The sequence below is a fragment of the Echinops telfairi genome, unplaced genomic scaffold (genome assembly GCF_000313985.2).
Source record: "Echinops telfairi isolate 266 unplaced genomic scaffold, ASM31398v2 ScPeMD7_443;HRSCAF=831, whole genome shotgun sequence".
Classification (NCBI taxonomy): domain Eukaryota; kingdom Metazoa; phylum Chordata; class Mammalia; order Afrosoricida; family Tenrecidae; genus Echinops; species Echinops telfairi.
The window spans coordinates 83,018,667-83,026,335 of NW_022104341.1; the positions used below are offsets into that span (position 1 = coordinate 83,018,667).

Genomic DNA, 7,669 nt, shown 5'->3' on the forward strand with positions numbered 1-7,669 from the left:
CCTTCTTCCTGATAAACCATTACATTAGTTATTGTCTCTATGCATTCACTCCTTCTGTGCTTCCTAAATTGGGAGACCTAACAGAAACAAAAAAACAAAACAGAAATAAAACAACAACAACAATAATAATAATATAAAGGTAAAAGTAAAAAATAAAGAGTAATATAACAAGCACCAATAATATTTAAAAAGCCAGAGAAGAAATTTCTTTCTTGGAACAATTGGGTAATACTTGAACATAGAACAAATTCAGGTTGGGTCAAGCTAGAGATCAACTAATCAAGTATCATATTATATCATGGTTCAAGTCAACATATTCAAGTTTACAGTAATCTCTGTCTGATAGTAAAGCTGTTTGAGTTCCTCTCTGCTGGAGGCCCAATCCCACCAGACATTTTGCAGATGGATTTTGGGTTCCCACCATCTATATAGCTTTCTATAAATTCCACAGTTTCAACTCTGATACTTTTCCCTTTGCCATATTTGGATTTTGTTATTATCATATTTGGATCACACCACAGGTGGATGTGTTTCTTCCATATGGACTTAGTTGACACCTCACCTCGATGGCTGCTTGTTTGAAGACAAGCCTTTAAGATCCCAGAGACAATTCCAATTGATAGTTGGGCACCATCTTCCTTCTTCACCACACTTTGCTGTAGCACCCTTATCTTTGATCTCTTTGTGAAGGTAAGTATTGAGCAGGGCCCTGTTATCAGAACTAGCTGTTCTTGGATTAGGGCTAGAATTACATGGAAGCCCGGAATCCATCTCCTTGTCCCCAGGTTATGAAAAACTCTGGTTTACTTTGGCAGTCATATTATGACCAAAACAATAAATAAAACCAGAACCAACAAGATCAACAACACAAAAAAAACAAAACAAGACAAACACAAAAACATTAAAAACCCCAAAGAAACAAAAAAGAAAAACATCGTCAATCCTCTTTGATGTATAGTATTAGTAAATGGAACTAAATTTATCCATTGACTCAAACCAGAAAGCTGTCCTTCCCTAATAACCTAAATGATCTCTCAGCTCACTGCCATTGGGTCAATGCTGACTCATAGCGACTATCTGTGGGTTTCTGAGACTGTAACTTTTTATAGAAGTAGAAAGTCCAGTCTTTCTCCCACGGAGCTGCTGGTGGTTTTTGAAATGCTGACCATGAGGGCCACAGCCCAAAGTGTAACCACTACACCACCAGGGCTCCCTTTTGTCTTTAGTGCCTTTTTCCATGTTTGCAAAAGTAGATTAATTTAAGGCTTCTATTTCCACCTTCAGGCTTATCTTTCACCCTCCATGATTACCAACTAGTCTGTGTTTTGGGGGGCACATCTTGGGACTTTATGTCTCCATATCTTTGTTCAGTCCGTTACATTGCCTGGAAGTGCCCCTTCCTCTGTCTGCCATTATGGTATCATCCTTCAAGACCCAGCCAGATATTTCATTTTTGTAAGATTTGAGGTATCTTACTCTATTCAGTCCCCGAGATTTTGAGCTACTTTGAGGGCAGGAGCCATATGTAACTCATCTTTGTAGTGCTCTGCTCAGCACAGCCCTGCTAGTCAGACAGAAATCCCTCAAGAAACGTCTGTGACTGAGCAGGACTCCCAGTTGTGCTCTACGGCACGTAGAGCACTCATTGCACTTTACCCTAATGACTAGCCCAAACGCCTGGGACCCACTGGGAGGAGGGAGTTCTAGGAGGACAGAGTCTGTGTCCTATTCATCTTAAAGCTCCAGTGCTTAGAGCACAGTCGGCATTCAGTGAGTATTTGTTGGATGAATGATCAGAGCAGGAACATTTAAAATTGAATTACCCTTTTTACAACTCTCCAGTGAAACATTGGCCAGACCATTCTAAGGAAATGTTGACCCTCTTTGTTAAGAAGTGTTAACTCATCTATTTAAATACAAAAGAAATACAGAGTTTAAAATGGTGTAAAAATGACTAAAGAGTTAATATGAACATCTCTGAATGAAAACTTTCCAAACGAGATGATTTCTCATAAATACAAGATTATATAGCAAGCATAAAATTTCCTTAGGCAGGTTACAGTTAATTACAATAAGATGGTCCTAACCCCATGTCTGAAATATTACTAAGACAGGTAACTGGAAAGGCAAAATTCAGCAGCTGGAATCAGGAGTGCTGTAAGAACTGAGTCTAGAGACTGGGAGTCGAGCACCCAGGGGAGGAGTGGGTGGAGGTGACATCACACAAAGTAGAAGAAAGTCTGGCCATGAAGGGAGGAAGGAAGTAGTCTGATATGGGAAAGCGCCTGGCATATAAAATGAGAACCTGGCACAGGAGAGACAGGTGACTAATCACTTAAAACAGATTCTGCCTGGCATTGTCTGGGCTTTGGAAATTAGTTGAGAAGGTTTAGATTTAATAAACATTAAAATTCCAAGAACACTTAAGAACTGCCAAGGGAGGCTGTGGAGTGATGATCTTACGAGTAGATTTGAAGACCAGACTAGACATCCATCTATTATGAATGGTTTCAGACTAGCACATCCATCCTGCTACCACAGAGAGAGAACTTAATGATCCTGCCGGCCTCTATTCCAAATTTCCAAAATGCAGAGGGAGCTTAAAAGGTGTTAACTTTCACTCTGCTGTTTCATCTCAGATTTCCCTGCTATTAATTCAGACACAGTTGACAACTGTCTTCTCTAAACACAAAAAGAGATTTAATTGTTGATCTCTTAATGAACATTTCTGTCCAATTTTGCACACTTTTATAGTCAGCTATTGTGCAACATTTTCATACCTCTATGAATAATACCTCCAGGTCTTTGCACTTTTCATTCTAAAGGTTTACATTATGTTCTTGATTTCCCTGTCATTCACATTAGCTACTCTACATTTAAAAGTAAGTTTCAGAGTCTCTTTTGACTTCTACTTTGGTCTTTTCTCTTTCCTGCTTTCTTTTTTAATGACCTTTTACTTTCTTCATGTATTATTGATATTATCCCTCAACTCTTCTGGTTTTTGGTCATCATAGTTCAATGTGCTAAATCTATTCTTGAGATAATCTCGAACTCAGGTGACATATGTTCCAGTTCTTCTGCTCAGGGTCAGGGTCTATTAGTCCGCTGGACTCATTGTTTCCACCTCTCTTTGATTTTCATCACTCTTCTTTCCTCTGAACAAGAAGAGGCCAATAGTTGCGCATTCGATGGCTGCCCATGAGCTTTTAAGATCTCAGTTACTAATCAAAAAAGTAGGATGCAGACCATTGTCTTTGTGGATTACGCTATTGCCCATTGAGCTGGGTGTTTCCCAAGACTGAGTCTGAGCCTGTAGGCCTAACAACTCATTCCTGTAAGGAGCGTGCTTTTATGTCTGAGGGGTTTTTTATAACATTTTCGTACCACATTCATGAATATATTTGCACATGTACAAATATCCTCTGTCAAGTTATGTATATTTTGGGCATACTCCCACTCTCCCTTCCACACTCATTCAGCCTACATGTCTATCCATGCACCTACTTACTGACCACCACTATTGCAGGATTGTGTAAATAATGGTATGTATCTCGTTTGTCTTTAATTCTTGCAAATCTTTCCCTGCCTCCACAATTTTTTCCCAATGTCTCTCTCTTTTTATATTGCCTTTCCCTACACTCATGTTAAACCCTCTAGCCAGTGCATCATGATAATCATCCAAGAATGTTTATTTTAATGTGAAAACCTTTTTTTGTGTGACATTTTACAATAGTGATCTCGTATCATATTTGATTTTGATTAATTTTACTCAACATAATGTCGCCCAGGCTGATCGATGTATGAGGTGTTTCTCAGATTGATTATTATTTTCTAATGTTGTATATTCCATTGTGTACGTGCTGTAGTTTATCCATTCATTTAATCCATCTACATTCCATGTAATTATTGTTAATTAGGAATTTATTAATGTCCTTTTGGTAGTGCTGCTGGTCTCTTCCACACAATTTTCTATACTGAGCTCATTTTGTTTATAGGTTTTCTTGTCACGTTTTTTCATTGTTTCTGTTTTAGTGTCTAGCAAATCTTTATGCTTCCCTCTTTTATTTTTATGAGGTTAATAGTTTTCTTTGAGGTTACATTATAATTATTATTTTCTTTCCAAGTTTAAAACAGTCTGTTCTGGCTTGAAAACATCTAGAATTCATCTGGAAGTTCTGTAACTGTACTGGTCTCTCTTTTATACTTTGAAGTTTTTTCAATTACAAATTGATCTCTGGTTTCCTATTTTCAGGCCCGTCGCTCTATTTTCCTTTGGATACTTCTATATCTGGGTTGATTGCTGGGTAATGGCATGCATGTTCATCTTCTGATGTTTTTGGTCCTCTGTTAGTATTTTTTGTAAGGTTGTCTGGTTTTCACAAATTCTTTGTATTTGAGTTTATCTGAAATGCCCTGATTTTTAATATATATTTGAGGAATAAATTTTCTGGGTATATAATTCTTGGTTGGCTTTTGTTTTTCTTTTTCTTTCAGATTTGTACATATATGATCCCATTGCTGTCTTGCCTGCATGATTTCTGCTGGGAACTACACGCTTAGTTTTATTGGCTCTCCTTTGCAACTAACCTTTCATTTTTCCCGAACTGCTTTCACGATTTTTTCCTTGTCTTTGATTTTGAAAAGTTTGATTATGATATGTCTTGGTGATTTCTTTCAGAATCTATCCTGTTTGAGTTCATTGTATTCTTTTTTAAAACAGAGCTTCATTAAGATATAACTTCAATAATTTAGATCATTTTCTTCTTTATTTTTTTTACAGTGAGTGATTGAGAGTAAGAGTGAGTGAGACAGTGAGTGAGAGTAAGTCAGTGAGTGAGTGAGACAGTGAGAGAGTGAGAGTGAGTCAGTGAGTGAGGGTGAGGCAGTGAGAGAGTGAGACAGTGAGAGAGTGAGAGTGAGGCAGTGAGTGAGTGAGACAGTGAGAGAGTGAGAGTGAGGCAGTGAGTGAGTCAGTCATGAGTGAGACAGTGAGTGAGTAAGGGTGAGGCAGTGAGAGAGTGAGTCCATTTTCTTCTTTCTTGTACTCATTTTTGACTCATCACTTTCCCCCACCATTGGACTATCAGATTCTTGAATTGATTCCTTCTTGTCTTTCGCATCAAGGGATTCTTTTCTATAACATATCAATAGAAAAAAACAAAAACATATCAATAGTTCATTTTTTTCTCTCTCTCTTTGGTCTGTTCTAGAGTTCTGATCATACATAAATTATTCCTCTTAATATTTAAGTTTTCTTTTTTTCTGATTGTTCCCTAACAAACTAGTGCTGGGAAATTTGTCTTCAAGATCACTAATTTGGCCTTCTAGTGATTCAGTTCTACTCCTCTGATCTTTCAATGCATTTTTTATTCTCAAAATTTTAGTATTAATCTTCTTGGTTTCTACTTGCTATTTTTGTCAGTTTGTTCTTGTATCATTTTTCTGAATGCTTCTAATGTTTTTCTGTGCTTTCCTTGATTTAATTGACAGTTTTCTTAATCTTTCTCTCAATCTGTTGAAAGTACTCAAATGTCATTTTAAAAAAATTCCTTATAAGGTAGTTCAAATCTAACTTCTTCCTTAGAAAGATATTTTTGAAGCAACAAAGCCCACATGGAAGAAGCCCACCAGCCTGTGTGATCACGAGGTGCCAAAGGAATCAGTTATCAGGCATCAAAGAACAAAAAATCATATCATTGTGTACTCACCTCCATGATATGATCGCTGAAGACAAATGGGTGCATAAGCAAATGTGGTGAAGAAAGCTGATGGTGCCCAGCTATCAAAAAATATAGTGTCTGGGGTCTTAAAGTCTTGAAGGTAAACAAGTGGCTATCTAGCTCAGAAGCAACAAAGCATGGAGGAAGCACACCATCCTGTGTGATCAGGCATCATCAGAACAAAAAATCTTACCATAGTGAATGATGGGAGTGCGGAGTGGAGACCCAAAGCTCATTTGTAGGCCACTGGAGATCCCCTTGCAAAGGGGTCTCGGGGAGGAGACGAGCCAGTCAGGGTGCAATGTAGCAACGATGAAAAATACAACTTTCCTCTAGTTCTTAAATGTTGCCCCCCCCCCCACACACACACACTATCGTGATCCGAATTCTACGTTGCAAGTCTGGCTAGACCAGAGGATGTACACTGCTACAGATAGGAACTGAAAACCCAGGGAATCAAGGACAGATGACTCCTTCAGGACCAGTGGTGTGAGTGGCGATACTGGGAGGGTAGCGCGAGGGTGGGTTGGAAAGAGGGAACTGATTGCAAGGATCTACATGTGACCTCCTCCCTGGGGGACGGACAGCAGAAAAGTGGGTGAAGGGAGACGTCAGACAGGGCAAGATATGACAAAATAATAATTTATAAATTATCAAGGGTTCATGAGGGAGGGGGGAGGGGGAGAGAGGGGAAAAATGAGGACCTGATGCCGGGGGCTTAAGTGGAGAGCAAATGTTTTGAGAATGATGAGGGAAATGAATGTACAAATGTGCTTTACACAATTTATGTGATAAGAGTTGTATGAGCCCCTAATAAAATGATTTAAAAAAGAGATAGTTTTGGCTTTGTATTTTGATTACTTGCTTTACCCACTCCATCTTATTTCTTCATGTGAACTGAAATTGTCTGTTGTCTTTGAGACGTTATGGTGGTTCTGTATGTATATTTACTTGATGACCTGTGTTGGTGTATTCTTAGACACTCATCACCTGTATTCTGGTGTGCATGATAGAGAATGGGAATGTGTGCTCCTTTTGTGTGTGTGCGCTCAGTTTTGTTCCCTGTTCATATAGTGTAATTGAGGGCATATTTGACTGTGTTGGGTACTTTCTACTATTGATCAGGTGGTACAGGATTGGTTTAAGTCTTCACTCAATAAGTAAGACTGAAAAGGTATGGGTATTGCTGGGCAGAGTGGACATGGTTGATATCTTCCATCTGGTGGGATGAGAGCAAAGACAATCAACAACATATAAAAGAAAACAAGAAAGAAAAATGAACAAGCATAAGAAAATAGGCAAACAACAACAAGGTCTTGTTGTTATTGTTGTTTTGATGTATTCAAGTAATCAGGACAGTACAGTACTTGTTTGCTTAGCTTGGCTTGATGAGTTAGACACTCATCATCTATCTCTTGGTGGGTATGAGAGAGAACTAGAGTGTGTGCATATTACTTTGCTGTTCATGTAAAGCAGTTGAGGACTGGTTGGGCTGGTGTTAGCTGCCCTTATTGTTCAGCAAGTGAGGCAAAAGCAGGTAATGACTCCTGTCTAATAGGTCGGCTTTCAAGAGCTGCTGGCTAGACAGTTTGGGTAGTGTGATAGTTATATAATCTTGTGTGAGCTTGATAAATAGAGTAAAGGGGTGGAGTCTAGACTGTCAATCAGGTCACAGCTTGATAGGATCTATGGGTGTGACCTCCTCATGGGGAGGATCCTGGGAGCCTTCCTCTCTCTCTCTGTTCCACCTTCCTGTTGACAAGCCACTTCAAGCCATGCTGATGGCAGTTAGATCCTGGAGATGTGTTCACCGCCATTGAATCTACAAGATTTTGCACCCACTGGCCTGTTATCTTCCTGCATTCTACATCATTGCAAGTGGCTTCATAGGTCTGAAGAGGGATTAATAGACTAGAATTTGATGTATGGAGTAGTATCAGACTTATGGA

General features: G+C 38.9%; 1 long non-coding RNA gene across 2 annotated transcripts in view; it reads right to left on the reverse strand.

Annotated features, from left to right (window-relative positions):
• Positions 1-7,669, reverse strand: part of LOC123521904 — a 71,648-nt gene that overhangs the window by 7,852 nt on the left and 56,127 nt on the right. Inside the window, exon 3 of one of the 2 annotated variants that reach the window (XR_006680256.1) lies at positions 5,032-5,134. The exons of the other annotated variant lie outside the window; for it this stretch is intronic. This is a non-coding gene — a long non-coding RNA (uncharacterized LOC123521904). Of the gene's footprint in view, positions 1-5,031; positions 5,135-7,669 lie in introns of those variants that run through there. 2 annotated transcript variants of the gene reach the window in all.